The following is a 25039-nucleotide window of genomic DNA, read 5'->3' on the forward strand; positions in this document are numbered from 1 at the left end:
CCACCACAAGGGAGGGAGGGGGTCAAACTGTCTGAAAAGCCTGTAAGACAACAAAAAGGCAATATATGTATAGAAACTGAATGATCACTTACCTGTCACAGAGTTGCAGAATGATGGACAACGAACCGCACACAGTTGCAGATGAAACTATATTTGTTAGAAGGATACACCTTCAGGGAGAAGAAGAGGTTGATGGACTTCTTGAGAACCTGTAACACAAAAAAAATCAATACATGTATAGAAACTGAATGATCACCAACCTGTTACACACTTACAAACAGATAGTACCAAGTCACACACAGTTGCAGATGCACAGACCTATAAAGGACAGATCCACCACAAGGGAGGGAGGGGGTCAAACTGTCTAAAAAGCCTGTAAGACAACAAAAAGGCAATTTATGTATAGAAACTGAATGATCACTTACCTGTTACAGAGTTGCAGAATGATGGACAGCGAACCAGACGCAGTTGCAGATGGAAATATATTTGTTATAAGGATACACCTTCAGGGAGATGAAGATGTTGATGGACTTCTTGAGTACCCAAAAAACAAAAAAGAAAGTCAATACATGTATAGAAACTGAATGATTACCTACCTGTTACACACTTGCAGACAGATAGTAGCGAGCCACACACAGTTGCAATGGACAGACCCTTGTTTGCTATATGCACCATCAGGAAGGGGGAGCCATTGGAACTGAAAGCCTGTAAGACAACAAAAAGGCAATACATGTATGGAAACTGAATGATCACCTACTTGTTACACACTTGCAGACAGATAGATAGCGAGCCACACACACAGTTGCAATGGAAAGACCCTTGTTGGCTGTATGCACCATCAGGAAGAGGGGAGCCATTGGTCCTGAAAGCCTGTAAGACAACAAAAAGGCAATACATGTATAGAAACTGAATGATCACCAACCTGTTACACACTTGCAAACAGATAGTAGCAAGTCACACACAGTTGCAGATGCACAGACCTATAAAGGACAGATCCACCACAAGGGAGGGAGGGGGTCAAACTGTCTGAAAAGCCTGTAAGACAACAAACAGGCAATACATGTATAGAAACTGAATGATCACTTACCTGTTACAGAGTTGCAGAATGATGGACAGCGAACCACACACAGTTGCAGATGAAAATATATTTGTTAGAAGGATACACCTACAGGGAGAAGAAGAGGTTGATTGACTTCTTGAGAACCTGTAACACAAAAAAGAAAGTCAATACATGTATAGAAACTGAATGATTACCTACCTGTTACACACTTGCAGACAGATAGTAGCGAGTCACACACAGTTGCAGATGCACAGACCCTTGAAGGACAGATTCACCAACAGGGAGGGAGGGGTTCATGCGGTCCGGAAAAACCTGCAAGACAAAAAAAAGAAAGTCAATACATGTATAAAAACTAAATGATTTCCTACCTGTTACACACTTGCAAACAGATTGATAGCGAGCCACACACACAGTTGCAATGGACAGACTCTTATTGGCTGTATGCACCATCACGAAGGGGGGAGCCATTGGTCCTGAAAGCCTGTAAGACAACAAAAAGGCAATACATGTATAGAAACTAAATAATCACCTACCTGTTACACACTTGCAGACAGATAGATAGCGAGACACACACACAGTTGCAATGGACAGACCCTTCTTGGCTGTATGCACCATCAGGAATCGGGGAGCCATTGGTCCTGAAAGCCTGTAAGACAAAAAAAATGCAATACATGTATAGAAACTGAATAATCACTTGCCTGTTACAGAGTTGCAGAATGATGGACAGCGAACCACACACAGTTGCAGATGAAAATATATTTGTTAGAAGGATACACCTTCAGGGAGAAGAAGAGGTAGATGGACTTCTTGAGTACCTGTAAAACAAAAAAGAAAGTCAATATATGTAAAGAAACTGAATGATCACCAAACTGTGATCACACGTGCAGACAGATAGTAGCGAGTCACACACAGTTGCAGATGCACAGACCCTTGAAGGACAGATCCACCATCAGGGAGGGAGGGGGTCATACTGTCCGAAAAACCTGTAAGACAAAAAAAGAAAGTCAATACATGTATAGAAACTGAATGATCCCCTACCTGTTACACACTTGCAGACAGATTGATAGCGAGCCACACACACAGTTGCAATGGACAGACCCTTATTGGCTGTATACATCAGGAAGAGGGGAGCCATTGGTCCTGAAAGCATGTAGACAACAAAAAGGCAATTCATGTACAGAAACTGAATGATCACTTACAGAGTTGCAGAATGATGGACAGTGAACCGGACATAGTTGCAGATGAAAATATATTTGTTAGAAGGATACACATTCAGGGAAAAGAAGAGGTTGATGGACTTCTTGAGAACCTGTAACACAAAAAAGAAAGGCAATACATGTATAGAAACTGAATGATCACCTACCTGTTACACATTTGCAGACAGATGGTAGCGATCCACACACACAGTTGCAATGGACAGACCCTTGTTGGCTGTATGCACCATCAGGAAGAGAGGGAGGCGGTCGTGCTATCCGAAAAACCTGTAAGACAAAAAAAGAAAGTCAATACATGTATAGAAATGAATGATCACCTACCTGTTACACACTCGCAGGCAGATTGATAGGGAGACACACACAGTTGCAATGGACAGACCCTTGAAGGACAGATTCACCATCAGGAAGGGAGGGAGGCGGTCGTGCTATCCGAAAAACCTGCAAGACAAAAAAAGAAAGTCAATACATGTATAGAAACTAAATGATTACCTACCTGTTACACACTTGAAGATTGATAGCGAGCAACACACAAAATTGCAATGGACAGACCCTTGTTCGCTGTATGCACCATCAGGAAGGGGGGAGCCATTGGTCCTGAATGCCTGTAAGACAACAAAAAGGCAATACATGTATAGAAACTGAATGATCACCTACCTGTTACACACTTACAGACAGATTGAGAGCAAGCCACACACACAGTTGCAATGGACAGACCCTTGTTGGCTGTATGCACAATCAGGAAGGGGGGACCCATTGGTCCTGAAAGCGTATAAGACTACAAAAAGGCAATACATGTATAAAAACAAAAATATCACCTACCTGTTACACACTTGCAGACAGAAAGTAGCGAGTCACACACAGTTTCAGATGCATAGACCCTTGAAGGACAGATCCACCATCAGGGAGGGAGGGGGTCATACTGTCTGAAAAGCCTTTAAGACAACAAAAAGGCAATACATGTATAGAAATTGAATGATCACTTGCCTGTTACATAGTTGCAGAATGATGGACAGCGAAACACACATAGTTGCAGATGGAAATATATTTGTTAGTATACACCTTCAGGGAGAAGAAGAGGTTGACGGACTTCTTGAGAACCTATAAGACAAAAAAAAAAGAAAGTCAATACATGTATAGAAACTGAATGATCACCAAACTGTTACACACATGTAGACAGATAGTAGCGAGTCACACACAGTTGCAGATGCACAGACCCTTGAAGGACAGATCCACCATCAGGGAGGGAGGGAGTCATACTGTCCGAAAAACCTGTAAGACAAAAAAAGAAAGTCAATACATGTATAGAAACTGAATGATCACCTACCTGTTACACACTTGCAGACAGATTGATAGCGAGCCACACACACAGTTGCAATGGACAGACCCTTATTGGCTGTATACACCATCAGGAAGGGGGGAGCCATTGGTCCTGAAAGCCTGTAAGACAACAAAAAGGCAATTCATGTACAGAAACTGAATGATCACTTACAGAGTTGCAGAATGATGGACAGCGAACCACACACAGTTGCAGATGAATATATATTTGTTAGAAGGATACACCTTCAGTGAGAACAAGAGGTTGTTGGACTTCTTGAGAACCTGTAACACAAAAAAGAAAGTCAATACATGTATACAAACTGAAAGATTACCTACCTGTTACACACTTGCAGAAAGATAGTATTGAGTCACACACAGTTGCAGATGCACAGACCCTTGAAGGACAGATCCATCATCAGGAAGCGGGGAGCCATTGGTCCAGAAAGCCTGTAAGACAAAAAAAGGCAATACATGTATAGAAACTGAATGATGACTTACCTGTTACAGAGTTGCAGAATGATGGACAGCGAACCACTCACAGTTGCAGATGAAAATATATTTGTTAGAAGGATACACCTTCAGGGAGAAGAAGAGGTTGATGGACTTCTTGAGAACCTGTAGGAAAAAAAAAGAAAGTCAATACATGTATACAAACTGAATGATCACCAACCTGTTACACATGTGCAGACAGAAAGTAGCAAGTCACACACAGTTGCAGAAGCACAGACCCTTGAAGGACCGATTCACCATCAGAGAGGGAGAGGGTCATGCGGTCCGGAAAAACCTGTAAGACAAAAAAAGAAAGTCAATACATGTATAGAAACTGAATGATCACCTACCTGTTACACATTTGCAGAAAGATTGATAGCAAGCCACACACAGTTGCAGTGGACAGACCCTTGTTGGCTGTATGAATCATCAGTAAGGGGGGGAGCCATTGGTCCTGTAAGCCTGTAATACAACAAAAAGGTAATATATGTATAGAAACTGAATAATCACTTACAGAGTTGCAGAATGATGGAAAGCGAACCACACACAGTTGCAGATGAAAATATATTTGTTAGAAGGATACACCTTCAGTGAGAACAAGAGGTTGTTGGACTTCTTGAGAAACTGTAACACAAAAAAGAAAGTCAATACATGTATAGAAACTGAATGATCACCAACCAGTTACACACCTGCAGAAAGATAGTATCGAGTCACACACAGTTGCAGATGCAAAGACCCTTGAAGGACAGATCCATCATCAGGAAGGGAGGGAGGCGGTCATGCTATCCGAAAAACCTGTGAGACAAAAAAAAGAAAGTCAATACATGTATAGAAACTGAATGATTTCCTACCTGTTACACACTTGCAGAAAGATAGTAGCGAGCCACACACACAATTGCAATGGACAGACCCTTGTTGGCTGAATGCACCATCACGAAGGGGGGAGCCATTGGTCCTGAAAGCCTGTAAGACAACAAAAAGGCAATACATGTAAAGAAACTGAATAATCACTTGCCTGTTACATAGTTGCAGAATGATGGACAGCGAACCACACACAGATGCAGATGAAAATATATTTGTTAGAAGGATACACCTTCAGGGAGAAGAAGAGGTTGATGGACTTCTTGAGAACCTGTAACACAAAAAAGAAAGTCAATACATGTATAGAAACTGAATGATCACCAACCTGTTACACACTTGAAGATTGATAGCGAGCCACACACACAGTTGCAATGGACAGACCCTTGTTGGCTGTATGCACCATCAGGAAGAGGGGAGCCATTGGTCCTAAGAACCTGTAAGACAACAAAAAGGCAATACATGTATAGAAACTGAATGATCACTTACCTGTTACAGAGTTGCAGAATGTTGGACAGCGAACCGGACACAGTTGCAGATGGAAATATATTTGTTAGAAGGATACACCTTCAGGGAGAAAAAGTGGTTGATGGACTTCTTGAGTACCTGTAACACAAAAAAGAAAGTTAATACATGTATAGAAACTGAATGATTACCTACCTGTTACAGACTTGCAGACAGAAAGTAGCAAGTCACACACAGTTGCAGATGCACAGACCCTTGAAAGACAGATTCACCATCAGGGAGGGAGGGGTTCATGCGGTCCATAAAATCCTGCAAGACAAAAAAAATAAAGTTTATACATGTATAGAAACTAAATGATTAACTACCTGTTACACACTTGCAGACAAATAGATAGCGAGCCACACACACAGTTGCAATGGACAGACCCTTGTTCGCTGTATGCACCATCAGGAAGGGGGGAGCCATTGGTTCTGAAAGCCTGTAGGACAACAAAAAGGCAATACATGTATAGAAACTGAATGATCACTTACCTGTTATAGAGTTGCAGAATGATGGACAGCGAACCACACACAGTTGCAGATGAAAATATATTTGTTAGAAGGATACACCTTCAGGGAGAAGAGGTTGATGGACTTCTTGAGTACCTGTAACACAAAAAAAGAAAGTCAATACATGTATAGAAATGAATGATCACCTACCTGTTACACACTCGCAGGCAGATTGATAGCGAGACACATACAATTGCAATGGACAGACCCTTGAAGGACAGATTCACCATCAGGAAGGGAGGGAGGTGGTCGTGCTATCCGAAAAACCTGTAAGACAAAAAAAGAAAGTCAATACATGTATAGAAACTAAATGATTACCTACCTGTTACACACTTGCAGACAGATAAATAGCGAGCAACACACACAGTTGCAATGGACAGACCCTTGTTGGCTGTATGCACCATCAGGAAGGGGGAGCCATTGGTCCTGAATGCCTGTAAGACAACAAAAAGGCAATACATGTATAGAAACTGAATGATCACCTACCTGTTACACACTTGCAGAGAGATTGATAGCGAGCCACACACACAGTTGCAATGGACAGACCCTTGTTGGCTGTATGCACAATCAGGAAGGGGGGAGCCATTGGTCCTGAATGCCTGTAAGACAACAAAAAGGCAATACATGTATAAAAACAAAAAGATCACCTACCTGTTACACACTTGCAGACAGAAAGTAGCGAGTCACACACAGTTTCAGATGCATAGACCTTTGAAGGACACATCCACCATCAGGGAGGGAGGGGGTTATACTGTCTGAAAAACCTTTAAGACAACAAAACGTCAATACATGTATAGAAATTGAATGATCACTTACCTGTTACAGAGTTGCAGAATGATGGAAAGCGAACCACACACAGTTGCAGATGAAAATATATTTGTTAGAAGGATACACCTTCAGGGAGAAGAAGGAGGTTGATGGACGTCTTCAGTACCTGTAACACAAAAAAGAAAGTCAATAAATGTATACAAACTGAATGATTACCTTCCTGTTACATACTTGCAGACAGATAGTAGCGAGTCACACACAGTTGCAGATGCACAGACCCTTGAAGGACAGATTCACCATCAGGGAGGAAGGGGTTCATGCGGTCTGGAAAAACCTGCAAGACAAGAAAAGAAAGTCAATACATGTATAGAAACTGAATGATCACCAACCTGTTACACACTTGAAGATTGATAGCGAGCCACACACACAGTTGCAATGGACAGACCCTTGTTGGCTGTATGCACCATCAGGAAGAGGGGAGCCATTGGTCCTAAGAACCTGTAAGACAACAAAAAGGCAATACATGTATAGAAACTGAATGATCACTTACCTGTTACATAGTTGCAGAATGATGGACAGCGAAACACACATAGTTGCAGATGGAAATATATTTGTTAGTATACACCTTCAGGGAGAAGAAGAGGTTGACGGACTTCTTGAGAACCTATAAGACAAAAAAAAAAGAAAGTCAATACATGTATAGAAACTGAATGATCACCAAACTGTTACACACATGTAGACAGATAGTAGCGAGTCACACACAGTTGCAGATGCACAGACCCTTGAAGGACAGATCCACCATCAGGGAGGGAGGGAGTCATACTGTCCGAAAAACCTGTAAGACAAAAAAAGAAAGTCAATACATGTATAGAAACTGAATGATCACCTACCTGTTACACACTTGCAGACAGATTGATAGCGAGCCACACACACAGTTGCAATGGACAGACCCTTATTGGCTGTATACACCATCAGGAAGGGGGGAGCCATTGGTCCTGAAAGCCTGTAAGACAACAAAAAGGCAATTCATGTACAGAAACTGAATGATCACTTACAGAGTTGCAGAATGATGGACAGCGAACCACACACAGTTGCAGATGAATATATATTTGTTAGAAGGATACACCTTCAGTGAGAACAAGAGGTTGTTGGACTTCTTGAGAACCTGTAACACAAAAAAGAAAGTCAATACATGTATACAAACTGAAAGATTACCTACCTGTTACACACTTGCAGAAAGATAGTATTGAGTCACACACAGTTGCAGATGCACAGACCCTTGAAGGACAGATCCATCATCAGGAAGCGGGGAGCCATTGGTCCAGAAAGCCTGTAAGACAAAAAAAGGCAATACATGTATAGAAACTGAATGATGACTTACCTGTTACAGAGTTGCAGAATGATGGACAGCGAACCACTCACAGTTGCAGATGAAAATATATTTGTTAGAAGGATACACCTTCAGGGAGAAGAAGAGGTTGATGGACTTCTTGAGAACCTGTAGGAAAAAAAAAGAAAGTCAATACATGTATACAAACTGAATGATCACCAACCTGTTACACATGTGCAGACAGAAAGTAGCAAGTCACACACAGTTGCAGAAGCACAGACCCTTGAAGGACCGATTCACCATCAGAGAGGGAGAGGGTCATGCGGTCCGGAAAAACCTGTAAGACAAAAAAAGAAAGTCAATACATGTATAGAAACTGAATGATCACCTACCTGTTACACATTTGCAGAAAGATTGATAGCAAGCCACACACAGTTGCAGTGGACAGACCCTTGTTGGCTGTATGAATCATCAGTAAGGGGGGGAGCCATTGGTCCTGTAAGCCTGTAATACAACAAAAAGGTAATATATGTATAGAAACTGAATAATCACTTACAGAGTTGCAGAATGATGGAAAGCGAACCACACACAGTTGCAGATGAAAATATATTTGTTAGAAGGATACACCTTCAGTGAGAACAAGAGGTTGTTGGACTTCTTGAGAAACTGTAACACAAAAAAGAAAGTCAATACATGTATAGAAACTGAATGATCACCAACCAGTTACACACCTGCAGAAAGATAGTATCGAGTCACACACAGTTGCAGATGCAAAGACCCTTGAAGGACAGATCCATCATCAGGAAGGGAGGGAGGCGGTCATGCTATCCGAAAAACCTGTGAGACAAAAAAAAGAAAGTCAATACATGTATAGAAACTGAATGATTTCCTACCTGTTACACACTTGCAGAAAGATAGTAGCGAGCCACACACACAATTGCAATGGACAGACCCTTGTTGGCTGAATGCACCATCACGAAGGGGGGAGCCATTGGTCCTGAAAGCCTGTAAGACAACAAAAAGGCAATACATGTAAAGAAACTGAATAATCACTTGCCTGTTACATAGTTGCAGAATGATGGACAGCGAACCACACACAGATGCAGATGAAAATATATTTGTTAGAAGGATACACCTTCAGGGAGAAGAAGAGGTTGATGGACTTCTTGAGAACCTGTAACACAAAAAAGAAAGTCAATACATGTATAGAAACTGAATGATCACCAACCTGTTACACACTTGAAGATTGATAGCGAGCCACACACACAGTTGCAATGGACAGACCCTTGTTGGCTGTATGCACCATCAGGAAGAGGGGAGCCATTGGTCCTAAGAACCTGTAAGACAACAAAAAGGCAATACATGTATAGAAACTGAATGATCACTTACCTGTTACAGAGTTGCAGAATGTTGGACAGCGAACCGGACACAGTTGCAGATGGAAATATATTTGTTAGAAGGATACACCTTCAGGGAGAAAAAGTGGTTGATGGACTTCTTGAGTACCTGTAACACAAAAAAGAAAGTTAATACATGTATAGAAACTGAATGATTACCTACCTGTTACAGACTTGCAGACAGAAAGTAGCAAGTCACACACAGTTGCAGATGCACAGACCCTTGAAAGACAGATTCACCATCAGGGAGGGAGGGGTTCATGCGGTCCATAAAATCCTGCAAGACAAAAAAAATAAAGTTTATACATGTATAGAAACTAAATGATTAACTACCTGTTACACACTTGCAGACAAATAGATAGCGAGCCACACACACAGTTGCAATGGACAGACCCTTGTTCGCTGTATGCACCATCAGGAAGGGGGGAGCCATTGGTTCTGAAAGCCTGTAAGACAACAAAAAGGCAATACATGTATAGAAACTGAATGATCACTTACCTGTTATAGAGTTGCAGAATGATGGACAGCGAACCACACACAGTTGCAGATGAAAATATATTTGTTAGAAGGATACACCTTCAGGGAGAAGAGGTTGATGGACTTCTTGAGTACCTGTAACACAAAAAAAGAAAGTCAATACATGTATAGAAATGAATGATCACCTACCTGTTACACACTCGCAGGCAGATTGATAGCGAGACACATACAATTGCAATGGACAGACCCTTGAAGGACAGATTCACCATCAGGAAGGGAGGGAGGTGGTCGTGCTATCCGAAAAACCTGTAAGACAAAAAAAGAAAGTCAATACATGTATAGAAACTAAATGATTACCTACCTGTTACACACTTGCAGACAGATAAATAGCGAGCAACACACACAGTTGCAATGGACAGACCCTTGTTGGCTGTATGCACCATCAGGAAGGGGGAGCCATTGGTCCTGAATGCCTGTAAGACAACAAAAAGGCAATACATGTATAGAAACTGAATGATCACCTACCTGTTACACACTTGCAGAGAGATTGATAGCGAGCCACACACACAGTTGCAATGGACAGACCCTTGTTGGCTGTATGCACAATCAGGAAGGGGGGAGCCATTGGTCCTGAATGCCTGTAAGACAACAAAAAGGCAATACATGTATAAAAACAAAAAGATCACCTACCTGTTACACACTTGCAGACAGAAAGTAGCGAGTCACACACAGTTTCAGATGCATAGACCTTTGAAGGACACATCCACCATCAGGGAGGGAGGGGGTTATACTGTCTGAAAAACCTTTAAGACAACAAAACGTCAATACATGTATAGAAATTGAATGATCACTTACCTGTTACAGAGTTGCAGAATGATGGAAAGCGAACCACACACAGTTGCAGATGAAAATATATTTGTTAGAAGGATACACCTTCAGGGAGAAGAAGGAGGTTGATGGACGTCTTCAGTACCTGTAACACAAAAAAGAAAGTCAATAAATGTATACAAACTGAATGATTACCTTCCTGTTACATACTTGCAGACAGATAGTAGCGAGTCACACACAGTTGCAGATGCACAGACCCTTGAAGGACAGATTCACCATCAGGGAGGAAGGGGTTCATGCGGTCTGGAAAAACCTGCAAGACAAGAAAAGAAAGTCAATACATGTATAGAAACTGAATGATCACCAACCTGTTACACACTTGAAGATTGATAGCGAGCCACACACACAGTTGCAATGGACAGACCCTTGTTGGCTGTATGCACCATCAGGAAGAGGGGAGCCATTGGTCCTAAGAACCTGTAAGACAACAAAAAGGCAATACATGTATAGAAACTGAATGATCACTTACCTGTTACAGAGTTGCAGAATGTTGGACAGCGAACCGGACACAGTTGCAGATGGAAATATATTTGTTAGAAGGATACACCTTCAGGGAGAAAAAGTGGTTGATGGACTTCTTGAGTACCTGTAACACAAAAAAGAAAGTTAATACATGTATAGAAACTGAATGATTACCTACCTGTTACAGACTTGCAGACAGAAAGTAGCAAGTCACACACAGTTGCAGATGCACAGACCCTTGAAAGACAGATTCACCATCAGGGAGGGAGGGGTTCATGCGGTCCATAAAATCCTGCAAGACAAAAAAAATAAAGTTTATACATGTATAGAAACTAAATGATTAACTACCTGTTACACACTTGCAGACAAATAGATAGCGAGCCACACACACAGTTGCAATGGACAGACCCTTGTTCGCTGTATGCACCATCAGGAAGGGGGGAGCCATTGTTTCTGAAAGCCTGTAAGACAACAAAAAGGCAATACATGTATAGAAAGTGAATGATCACTTGCCTGTTACAGAGTTGCAGAATGATGGACAGCGAACCACACACAGTTGCAGATGAAAATATATTTGTTAGAAGGATACACCTTCAGGGAGAAGAGGTTGATGGACTTCTTGAGTACCTGTAACACAAAAAAAGAAAGTCAATACATGTATAGAAATGAATGATCACCTACCTGTTACACACTCGCAGGCAGATTGATAGCGAGACACATACAATTGCAATGGACAGACCCTTGAAGGACAGATTCACCATCAGGAAGGGAGGGAGGTGGTCGTGCTATCCGAAAAACCTGTAAGACAAAAAAAGAAAGTCAATACATGTATAGAAACTAAATGATTACCTACCTGTTACACACTTGCAGACAGATAAATAGCGAGCAACACACACAGTTGCAATGGACAGACCCTTGTTGGCTGTATGCACCATCAGGAAGGGGGGAGCCATTGGTCCTGAATGCCTGTAAGACAACAAAAAGGCAATACATGTATAGAAACTGAATGATCACCTACCTGTTACACACTTGCAGAGAGATTGATAGCGAGCCACACACACAGTTGCAATGGACAGACCCTTGTTGGCTGTATGCACAATCAGGAAGGGGGGAGCCATTGGTCCTGAATGCCTGTAAGACAACAAAAAGGCAATACATGTATAAAAACAAAAAGATCACCTACCTGTTACACACTTGCAGACAGAAAGTAGCGAGTCACACACAGTTTCAGATGCATAGACCCTTGAAGGACACATCCACCATCAGGGAGGGAGGGGGTTATACTGTCTGAAAAACCTTTAAGACAACAAAACGTCAATACATGTATAGAAATTGAATGATCACTTACCTGTTACATAGTTGCAGAATGATGGAAAGCGAACCACACACAGTTGCAGATGAAAATATATTTGTTAGAAGGATACACCTTCAGGGAGAAGAAGGAGGTTGATGGACGTCTTCAGTACCTGTAACACAAAAAAGAAAGTCAATAAATGTATACAAACTGAATGATTACCTTCCTGTTACATACTTGCAGACAGACAGTAGCGAGTCACACACAGTTGCAGATGCACAGACCCTTGAAGGACAGATTCACCATCAGGGAGGAAGGGGTTCATGCGGTCTGGAAAAACCTGCAAGACAAGAAAAGAAAGTCAATACATGTATAGAAACTGAATGATCACCAACCTGTTACACACTTGAAGATTGATAGCGAGCCACACACACAGTTGCAATGGACAGACCCTTGTTGGCTGTATGCACCATCAGGAAGAGGGGAGCCATTGGTCCTAAGAACCTGTAAGACAACAAAAAGGCAATACATGTATAGAAACTGAATGATCACTTACCTGTTACAGAGTTGCAGAATGTTGGACAGCGAACCGGACACAGTTGCAGATGGAAATATATTTGTTAGAAGGATACACCTTCAGGGAGAAAAAGTGGTTGATGGACTTCTTGAGTACCTGTAACACAAAAAAGAAAGTTAATACATGTATAGAAACTGAATGATTACCTACCTGTTACAGACTTGCAGACAGAAAGTAGCAAGTCACACACAGTTGCAGATGCACAGACCCTTGAAAGACAGATTCACCATCAGGGAGGGAGGGGTTCATGCGGTCCATAAAATCCTGCAAGACAAAAAAAATAAAGTTTATACATGTATAGAAACTAAATGATTAACTACCTGTTACACACTTGCAGACAAATAGATAGCGAGCCACACACACAGTTGCAATGGACAGACCCTTGTTCGCTGTATGCACCATCAGGAAGGGGGGAGCCATTGTTTCTGAAAGCCTGTAAGACAACAAAAAGGCAATACATGTATAGAAAGTGAATGATCACTTGCCTGTTACAGAGTTGCAGAATGATGGACAGCGAACCACACACAGTTGCAGATGAAAATATATTTGTTAGAAGGATACACCTTCAGGGAGAAGAGGTTGATGGACTTCTTGAGTACCTGTAACACAAAAAAAGAAAGTCAATACATGTATAGAAATGAATGATCACCTACCTGTTACACACTCGCAGGCAGATTGATAGCGAGACACATACAATTGCAATGGACAGACCCTTGAAGGACAGATTCACCATCAGGAAGGGAGGGAGGTGGTCGTGCTATCCGAAAAACCTGTAAGACAAAAAAAGAAAGTCAATACATGTATAGAAACTAAATGATTACCTACCTGTTACACACTTGCAGACAGATAAATAGCGAGCAACACACACAGTTGCAATGGACAGACCCTTGTTGGCTGTATGCACCATCAGGAAGGGGGGAGCCATTGGTCCTGAATGCCTGTAAGACAACAAAAAGGCAATACATGTATAGAAACTGAATGATCACCTACCTGTTACACACTTGCAGAGAGATTGATAGCGAGCCACACACACAGTTGCAATGGACAGACCCTTGTTGGCTGTATGCACAATCAGGAAGGGGGGAGCCATTGGTCCTGAATGCCTGTAAGACAACAAAAAGGCAATACATGTATAAAAACAAAAAGATCACCTACCTGTTACACACTTGCAGACAGAAAGTAGCGAGTCACACACAGTTTCAGATGCATAGACCCTTGAAGGACACATCCACCATCAGGGAGGGAGGGGGTTATACTGTCTGAAAAACCTTTAAGACAACAAAACGTCAATACATGTATAGAAATTGAATGATCACTTACCTGTTACATAGTTGCAGAATGATGGAAAGCGAACCACACACAGTTGCAGATGAAAATATATTTGTTAGAAGGATACACCTTCAGGGAGAAGAAGGAGGTTGATGGACGTCTTCAGTACCTGTAACACAAAAAAGAAAGTCAATAAATGTATACAAACTGAATGATTACCTTCCTGTTACATACTTGCAGACAGACAGTAGCGAGTCACACACAGTTGCAGATGCACAGACCCTTGAAGGACAGATTCACCATCAGGGAGGAAGGGGTTCATGCGGTCTGGAAAAACCTGCAAGACAAGAAAAGAAAGTCAATACATGTATAGAAACTGAATGATCACCAACCAGTTACACACCTGCAGAAAGATAGTATCGAGTCACACACAGTTGCAGATGCACAGACCCTTGAAGGACAGATCCATCATCAGGAAGGGAGGGAGGCGGTCATGCTATCCGAAAAACCTGTGAGACAAAAAAAAGAAAGTCAATACATGTATAGAAACTGAATGATCACCTACCTGTTACACACTTGCAGACAGATAGATAGCGAGCCACACACACAGTTGCAATTGACAGACCCTTCTTGGCTGTATGCACCATCAGGAAGCGGGGAGCCATTAGTCCTGAAAGCCTGTAAGACAACAAAAAGGCAATACATGTATAGAAACTGAATAATCACTTGCCTGTTACAGAGTTGCAGAATGATGGACAGCGAACCACACACAGTTGCAGATGAAAATATATTTGTTAGAAGGATACACCTTCAGGGAGAAGAAGAGGTAGATGGACTTCTTGAGTACCTGTAACACAAAAAAGAAAGTCAATACATGTATAGAAACTGAATGATTTCCTACCTGTTACACACTTGCAGAAAGATAGTAGCGAGCCACACACACAATTGCAATGGACAGACCCTTGTTGGCTGAATGCACCATCACGAAGGGGGGAGCCATTGGTCCTGAAAGCCTGTAAGACAACAAAAAGGCAATACATGTAAAGAAACTGAATAATCACTTGCCTGTTACATAGTTGCAGAATGATGGACAGCGAACCACACACAGATGCAGATGAAAATATATTTGTTAGAAGGATACACCTTCAGGGAGAAGAAGAGGTTGATGGACTTCTTGAGAACCTGTAACACAAAAAAGAAAGTCAATACATGTATAGAAACTGAATGATCACCAACCTGTTACACACTTGAAGATTGATAGCGAGCCACACACACAGTTGCAATGGACAGACCCTTGTTGGCTGTATGCACCATCAGGAAGGGGGGAGCCATTGGTCCTGAATGCCTGTAAGACAACAAAAAGGCAATACATGTATAGAAACTGAATGATCACCTACCTGTTACACACTTGCAGAGAGATTGATAGCGAGCCACACACACAGTTGCAATGGACAGACCCTTGTTGGCTGTATGCACAATCAGGAAGGGGGGAGCCATTGGTCCTGAATGCCTGTAAGACAACAAAAAGGCAATACATGTATAAAAACAAAAAGATCACCTACCTGTTACACACTTGCAGACAGAAAGTAGCGAGTCACACACAGTTTCAGATGCATAGACCCTTGAAGGACAGATCCACCATCAGGGAGGGAGGGGGTTATACTGTCTGAAAAGCCTTTAAGACAACAAAACGTCAATACATGTATAGAAATTGAATGATCACCAACCTGTTACACACTAGAAGATTGACAGCGAGTCAGACACACAGTTGCAATGGATAGACCCTTGTTGGCTGTATGCACCATCAGGAAGGGGGAAGCCATTGGTGCTGAAAGCCTGTAAGACAAGAAAAAGACAATTCATGTATAGAAACTGAATGATCACTTACCTGTTACAGAGTTGCAGAATGATGGAAAGCGAACCACACACAGTTGCAGATGAAAATATATTTGTTAGAAGGATACACCTTCAGGGAGAAGAAGAGGTTGATTGACTTCTTGAGAACCTGTAACACAAAAAAGAAATTCAATACATGTATAGAAACTGAATGATCACCAACCTGTTACACACTTGAAGAGTGATAGCGAGCCACACACACAGTTGCAATGGACAGACCCTTGTTAGCTGTATGCACCATCAGGAAGGGGGGAGCCATTGGTCCTGAAAGCCTGTAAGACAACAAAAAGACAATTCATGTATAGAAACTGAATGATTACTTACCTGTTACAGAGTTGCAGAATGATGGACAGCGAACCACACACAGTTGCAGATAAAAATATATTTGTTAGAAGGATACACCTTCAGGGAGAAGAAGAGGTTGATGGACTTCTTGAGTACCTGTAACACAAAAAAGAAAGTCAATACATGTATACAAACTGAATGATTACCTACCTGTTACACACTTGCAGACAGATAGTATCGAGTCACACACAGTTGCAGATGCACAGACCCTTGAAGGACAGATTCACCATCAGGGAGGGAGGGGTTCAAGCGCTCCGGAAAAACCTGCAAGACAAGAAAAGAAAGTCAATACATGTATACAAACTGAATGATTACCTACCTGTTACACACTTGCAGACAGATAGTATCGAGTCACACACAGTTGCAGATGCACAGACCCTTGAAGGACAGATTCACCATCAGGGAGGGAGGGGTTCAAGCGCTCCGGAAAAACCTGCAAGACAAGAAAAGAAAGTCAATACATGTATAGAAACTGAATGATCACCAACCTGTTACAAACTTGAAGATTGATAGCGAGTCAGACACACAGTTGCAATGGATAGACCCTTGTAGGCTGTATGCACCATCAGGAAGGGGGAAGCCACTGGTGCTGAAAGCCTGTAAAACAAGAAAAAGGCAATACATGTATAGAAACTGAATGATCACCAACCTGTTACAGAGTTGCAGAATGTTGGACAGCGAACCGGACACAGTTGCATATGGAAATATATTTGTTAGAAGGATACACCTTCAGGGAGAAAAAGAGGTTGATGGACTTCTTGATTACCTGTAACACAAAAAAGAAAGTCAAAACATGTATAGAAACTGAATGATTACCTACCTGTTACACACTTGCAGACAGATAGTAGCGAACCACATACACACAGTTGCAATGGACAGACCCTTCTTGGCTGTATGCACCATCAGGAAGGGGGGAGCCATTGGTCCTGAAAGCCTGTGAGACAACAAAAAGACAATTCATGTATAGAAACTGAATGATCACTTACCTGTTACAGAGTTGCAGAATGATGGACAGCGAACCACACACAGTTTCAGATGAAAATATATTTGTTAGAAGGATACACCTTCAGGGAGAAGAAGAGGTTGATTGACTTCTTGAGGACCTGTAACACAAAAACGAAATTCAATACATGTATGGAAACTGAATGATCACCAACCTGTTACACACTTGAAGAGTGATAGCGAGCCACACACACAGATGCAATGGACAGACCCTTGTTAGCTGTATGCACTGTCAGGAAGGGGGGAGCCATTGGTCCTGAAAGCCTGTAAGACAACAAAAAGAAAATTCATGTATAGAAACTGAATGATTACTTACCTGTTACAGAGTTGCAGAATGATGGACAGCGAACCACACACAGTTGCAGATGAAAATATATTTCTTAGAAGAATACACCTTCAGGGAGAAGAAGAGGTTGATGGACTTCTTGAGAACCTGTAACACAAAAAAAGAAAGTCAATACATGTAAAGAAACTAAATGATCGCCTACCTGTTACACACTTGCAGACAGATAAATAGCGAGCAACACACACAGTTGCAATGGACAGACCATTGTTGGCTGTATGCACCATCAAGAAGGGGGGAGCCACTGGTCTTGAAAGCCTGTAAGACAAAAAAAGGCAATACATGTATAGAAACTGAAAGATCATTTACCTGCTACAGAGTTGCAGAATGATGGACAGCGAACCACACACAGATGCAGATGAAAATATATTTGTTAGAAGGATACACCTTCAGGGAGAAGAAGAGGTTGATGGACTTCTTGAGAACCTGTAACACAAAAAAGAAAGTCAATACATGTATAGAAACTGAATGATCACCAACCTGTTACACACTTGAAGATTGATAGCGAGCCACACACACAGTTGCAATGGACAGACCCTTGTTGGCTGTATGCACCATCAGGAAGAGGGGAGCCATTGGTCCTAAGAACCTGTAAGACAACAAAAAGGCAATACATGTATAGAAACTGAATGATCACTTACCTGTTACAGAGTTGCAGAATGTTGGACAGCGAACCGGACACAGTTGCAGATGGAAATATATTTGTTAGAAGGATACACCTTCAGGTAGAAAAAGTGTTTGATGGACTTCTTGAGTACCTGTAACACAAAAAAGAAAGTTAATACATGTATAGAAACTGAATGATTACCTACCTGTTACAGACTTGCAGACAGAAAGTAGCAAGTCACACACAGTTGCAGATGCACAGACCCTTGAAAGACAGATTCACCATCAGGGAGGGAGGGGTTCATGCGGTCCATAAAATCCTGCAAGACAAAAAAAGAAAGTTTATACATGTATAGAAACTAAATGATTAACTACCTGTTACACACTTGCAGACAAATAGATAGCAAGCCACACACACAGTTGCAATGGACAGACCCTTGTTCGCTGTATGCACCATCAGGAAGGGGGGAGCCATTGGCTCTGAAAGCCTGTAAGACAACAAAAAGGCAATACATGTATAGAAAGTGAATGATCACTTACCTGTTATAGAGTTGCAGAATGATGGACAGCGAACCACACACAGTTGCAGATGAAAATATATTTGTTAGAAGGATACACCTTCAGGGAGAAGAGGTTGATGGACTTCTTGAGTACCTGTAACACAAAAAAGAAAGTCAATACATGTATAGAAATGAATGATCACCTACCTGTTACACACTCGCAGGCAGATTGATAGCGAGACACATACAATTGCAATGGACAGACCCTTGAAGGACAGATTCACCATCAGGAAGGGAGGGAGGTGGTCGTGCTATCCGAAAAACCTGTAAGACAAAAAAAGAAAGTCAATACATGTATAGAAACTAAATGATTACCTACCTGTTACACACTTGCAGACAGATAGATAGCGAGCAACACACACAGTTGCAATGGACAGACCCTTGTTGGCTGTATGCACCATCAGGAAGGGGGGAGCCATTGGTCCTGAATGCCTGTAAGACAACAAAAAGGCAATACATGTATAAAAACAAAAAGATCACCTACCTGTTACACACTTGCAGACAGAAAGTAGCGAGTCACACACAGTTTCAGATGCATAGACCCTTGAAGGACAGATCCACCATCAGGGAGGGAGGGGGTTATACTGACTGAAAAGCCTTTAAGACAACAAAACGTCAATACATGTATAGAAATTGAATGATCACTTACCTGTTACAGAGTTGCAGAATGATGGACAGCGAACCACACACAGTTGCAGATGAAAATATATTTGCTAGAAGGATACACCTTCAGGGAGAAGAAGGAGGTTGATGGACGTCTTCAGTACCTGTAACACAAAAAAGAAAGTCAATAAATGTATACAAACTGAATGATTACCTTCCTGTTACATACTTGCAGACAGATAGTAGCGAGTCACACACAGTTGCAGATGCACAGACCCTTGAAGGACAGATTCACCATCAGGGAGGAAGGGGTTCATGCTGTCTGGAAAAACCTGCAAGACAAGAAAAGAAAGTCAATACATGTATAGGAACTGAATGATTACCTACCTGTTACTTACTTGCAGACAGATAGATAGCGAGACACACACAGTTGCAATGGACAGACCCTTGTTGGATGTATGCACCATCGGGAAGGGGGGAGCCATTGGTCCTGAAAGCCTGTAAGACAACAAAAAGGCAATACATGTATAGAAACTGAATGATCACTTACCTGTTACAGAGTTGCAGAATGACGGACAGCGAACCAAACACAGTTGCAGATGGAAATATATTTGTTAGAAGGATACACCTTCAGGGAGAAGAAGAGGTGGATGGACCTCTTGAGAACCTGTAACACAAACAAAAAAGTCAATACATGTATAGAAACTGAATGATCACCTACCTGTTACACACTCGCAGGCAGACTGATAGCTAGCCACACACAGTTGCAATGGAGAGACCATTGTTGGCTGTATGCACCATCAGGAAGGGGGAAGCCACTGGTGCTGAAAGCCTGTAAAACAAGAAAAAGGCAATACATGTATAGAAACTGAATGATCACCAACCTGTTACAGAGTTGCAGAATGTTGGACAGCGAACCGGACACAGTTGCAGATGGAAATATATTTGTTAGAAGGATACACCTTCAGGGAGAAAAAGAGGTTGATGGACTTCTTGATTACCAGTAACACAAAAAAGAAAGTCAAAACATGTATAGAAACTGAATGATTACCTACCTGTTACACACTTGCAGACAGATAGTAGCGAACCACATACACACAGTTGCAATGGACAGACCCTTCTTGGCTGTATGCACCATCAGGAAGGGGGGAGCCATTGGTCCTGAAAGCCTGTGAGACAACAAAAAGACAATTCATGTATAGAAACTGAATGATCACTTACCTGTTACAGAGTTGCAGAATGATGGACAGCGAACCACACACAGTTTCAGATGAAAATATATTTGTTAGAAGGATACACCTTCAGGGAGAAGAAGAGGTTGATTGACTTCTTGAGGACCTGTAACACAAAAAAGAAATTCAATACATGTATGGAAACTGAATGATCACCTATCTGTTACACACTTGAAGATTGATAGCGAGCCACACACACAGTTGCAATGGACAGACCCTTGTTGGCTGTATGCACCATCAGGAAGAGGGGAGCCATTGGTCCTAAAAACCTGTAAGACAACAAAAAGGCAATACATGTATAGAAACTGAATGATGAGTTACCTGTTACAGAGTTGCAGAATGTTGGACAGCGATCCGGACACAGTTGCAGATGGAAATATATTTGTTAGAAGGATACACCTTCAGGGAGAAAAAGAGGTTGATGGACGTCTTGAGTACCTGTAACACAAAAAAGAAAGTTAATACATGTATAGAAACTGAATGATTACCTACCTGTTACACACTTGCAGACAGATAGATAGCGAGCCACACACACAGTTGCAACGGACAGACCCTTGTTGGCTGTATGCACCATCTGAAAGGGGGGAGCCATTGGTCCTGAAAGCCTGTAAGACAACAAAGAGGCAATGCATGTATAAAAACTAAATGATCACCTACCTGTTACACACTTGCAGACAGAAAGTAGCGAGTCACACACAGTTGCAGATGGACAGACCCTTGAAGGACAGATCCACCATCAGGGAGGGAGTGGGTCATACTGTCTGAAAAGCCTGTAAGACAACAAAAAGGCAATACATGTATGGAAACTGAATGATTACCTACCTGTTACACACTTGCAGAATGATAGTAGCGAGTCACACACACAGTTGCAATGGACAGAACCTTCTTGGCTGTATGCACCATCAGGAATCGGGGAGCCATTGGTCCTGAAAGTCTGTAAGACAAAAAAAATGCAATACATGTATAGAAATTGAATGATCACCTACCTGTTACACACTTGCAGACAGTTGGATAACGAGCCACACAAACAGATGCAATGGACAGACCCTTGTTGGCTGTATGCACCATCAGGATGGGAGGGAAGCCATTGCTCCTGAAAGCCTGTAAGACAACAAAAAGGCAATACATGTATAGAAACTGAATGATCACTTACCTGTTACAGAGTTGCAGAATGTTGGACAGCGAAACACACACAGTTGCAGATGAAAATATATTTGTTAGAAGAATACACCTTCAGGGAGAAGAAGAGGTTGATGGACTTCTTGAGAACCTGTAAGACAAAAAAAGAAAGTCAATACATGTATAGAACCTGCATTATCACCAAACTGTTACACACGTGCAGACAGATAGTATCGAGTCACACACAGTCGCAGATGCACAAACACTTTAAGGACAGATCCACCATCAGGGAGGGAGGGGGTCATACTGTCCAAAAAACCTGTAAGACAAAAAAAGAAAGTCAATACATGTATAGAAACTGAATGATCACCTACCTGTTACACACTTGCAAACAGATTGATATTGAGCCACACACACAGTTGCAACGGACAGACCCTTGTTGGCTGTATGCACCATCTGAAAGGGGGGAGCCATTGGTCCTGAAAGCCTGTAAGACAACAAAGAGGCAATGCATGTATAAAAACTAAATGATCACCTACCTGTTACACACTTGCAGACAGAAAGTAGCGAGTCACACACAGTTGCAGATGGACAGACCCTTGAAGGACAGATCCACCATCAGGGAGGGAGTGGGTCATACTGTCTGAAAAGCCTGTAAGACAACAAAAAGGCAATACATGTATGGAAACTGAATGATTACCTACCTGTTACACACTTGCAGAATGATAGTAGCGAGTCACACACAGTTGCAGATGCACAGACCCTTGAAGGACAGATTCACCATCAGGGAGGAAGGGGTTCATGCGGTCCGGAAAAACCTGCAAGACAAGAAAAGAAAGTCAATACATGTATAAGAACTGAATGATTACCTACCTGTTACACACTAGCATACAGATAGATAGCGAGACACACACAGTTGCAATGGACAGACCCTTCTTGGCTGTATGCACCATCGGGAAGGGGGGAGCCATTGGTCCTGAAAGCCTGTAAGACAACAAAAAGGCAATACATGTATAGAAACTGAATGATCACTTACCTGTTACAGAGTTGCAGAATGATGGACAGCGAACCACACACAGTTGCAGATGAAAATATATTTGTTAGAAGGATATACCTTCAGGGAGAAGAAGAGGTTGATGGACTTCTTGAGAACCTGTAACACAAAAAAGAAAGTCAATACATGTATAGACACTGAATGATCACCAATCTATTACACACTTGAAGATTGATAGCGAGTCAGACACACAGTTGCAATGGATAGACCCTTGTTTGCTGTATGCACCTTCAGGAAGGGGGAAGCCATTGGTGCTGAAAGCCTGTAAGAAAAGAAAAAGGCAATACATGTATAGAAACTGAATGATCACCAACCTGTTACACACTTGCAGACAGATAATTTGCGAGCCACACACACAGTTGCAATGGACAGACCCTTCTTGGCTGTATGCACCATCAGGAAGGGGGGAGCCATTGGTCCTGAAAGCCTGTAAGACAAAAAAAATGCAATACATGTATAGAAACTGAATAATCACTTGCCTGTTACAGAGTTGCAGAATGATGGACAGCGAAACACACAGTTGCAGATGAAAATATATTTGTTAGAAGTATACACCTTCAGGGAGAAGAAGAGGTTGATGGACTTCTTGAGAACCTGTAAGACAAAAAAAAGAAAGTCAATACTTGTATAGAAACTGATTGATCACCAAACTGTGATCACACGTGCAGACAGATAGTAGCGAGTCACACACAGTTGCAGATGCACAGACCCTTGAAGGACAGATTCAACATCAGGGAGGAAGGGGTTCATGCTGTCCGGAAAAACCTGCAAGACAAGAAAAGAAAGTCAATACATGTATAGGAACTGAATGATTACCTATCTGTTACACACTTGAAGATTGATAGCGAGCCACACACACAGCTGCAATGGACAGACCCTTGTTGGCTGTATGTACCATCAGGAAGAGAGGGAGGCGGTCGTGCTATCCGAAAAACCTGTAAGACAAAAAAAGAAAGTCAATACATGTATAGAAATGAATGATCACCTACCTGTTACACACTCGCAGGCAGATTGATAGGGAGACACACACAGTTGCAATGGACAGACCCTTGTTCGCTGTATGCACCATCAGGAAGGGGGGAGCCATTGGTCCTGAATGCCTCTAAGACAACAAAAAGGCAATACATGTATAGAAACTCAATGATCACTAACCTTTTACAGAGTTGCAGAATGATGGACAGCGAACCACACACAGTTGCAGATGAAAATATATTTGTTAGAAGAATACACCTTCAGGGAGAAGAAGAGGTTGATGGACTTCTTGAGTACCTGTAACACAAAAAAGAGAGTCAATACATGTATTCAAACTGAATGATCACCAACCTGTTACACATGTGCAGACAGAAAGTAGCAAGTCACACACAGTTGCAGATGCACAGACCCTTGAAGGACAGATTCACCAACAGGGAGGGAGGGGTTCATGCGGTCCGGAAAAACCAGCAAGACAAAAAAAAGAAAGTCAATACATGTATAAAAACTAAATGATTACCCACCTGTTACACACTTGCAAACAGATTGATAGTGAGCCACACACACAGTTGCAATGGAAAGACCCTTGTTGGCTGTATGCACCATCAGGAAGGGGGGGAGCCATTGGTCCTGAAAGCCTGTAAGACAACAAAAAGGCAATACATGTATGGAAAGTGAATGATCACCTACATGTTACACACTTGCAGACAGATAGATAGCGAGCCACACAAACAGTTCCAATAGACAGACCCTTGTTGGCTGTATGCACCATCAGGAAGGGGGGAGCCATTGGTCCTGAAAGCCTGTAAGACAACAAAAAGACAATACATGTATAGAAACTGAATGATCACTTACCTGATACAGAGTTGCAGAATGTTGGACAGCGAACCAGACACA

This window comes from Salminus brasiliensis, chromosome 10, assembly GCF_030463535.1.
Source record: "Salminus brasiliensis chromosome 10, fSalBra1.hap2, whole genome shotgun sequence".
Lineage (NCBI taxonomy): Eukaryota > Metazoa > Chordata > Actinopteri > Characiformes > Bryconidae > Salminus > Salminus brasiliensis.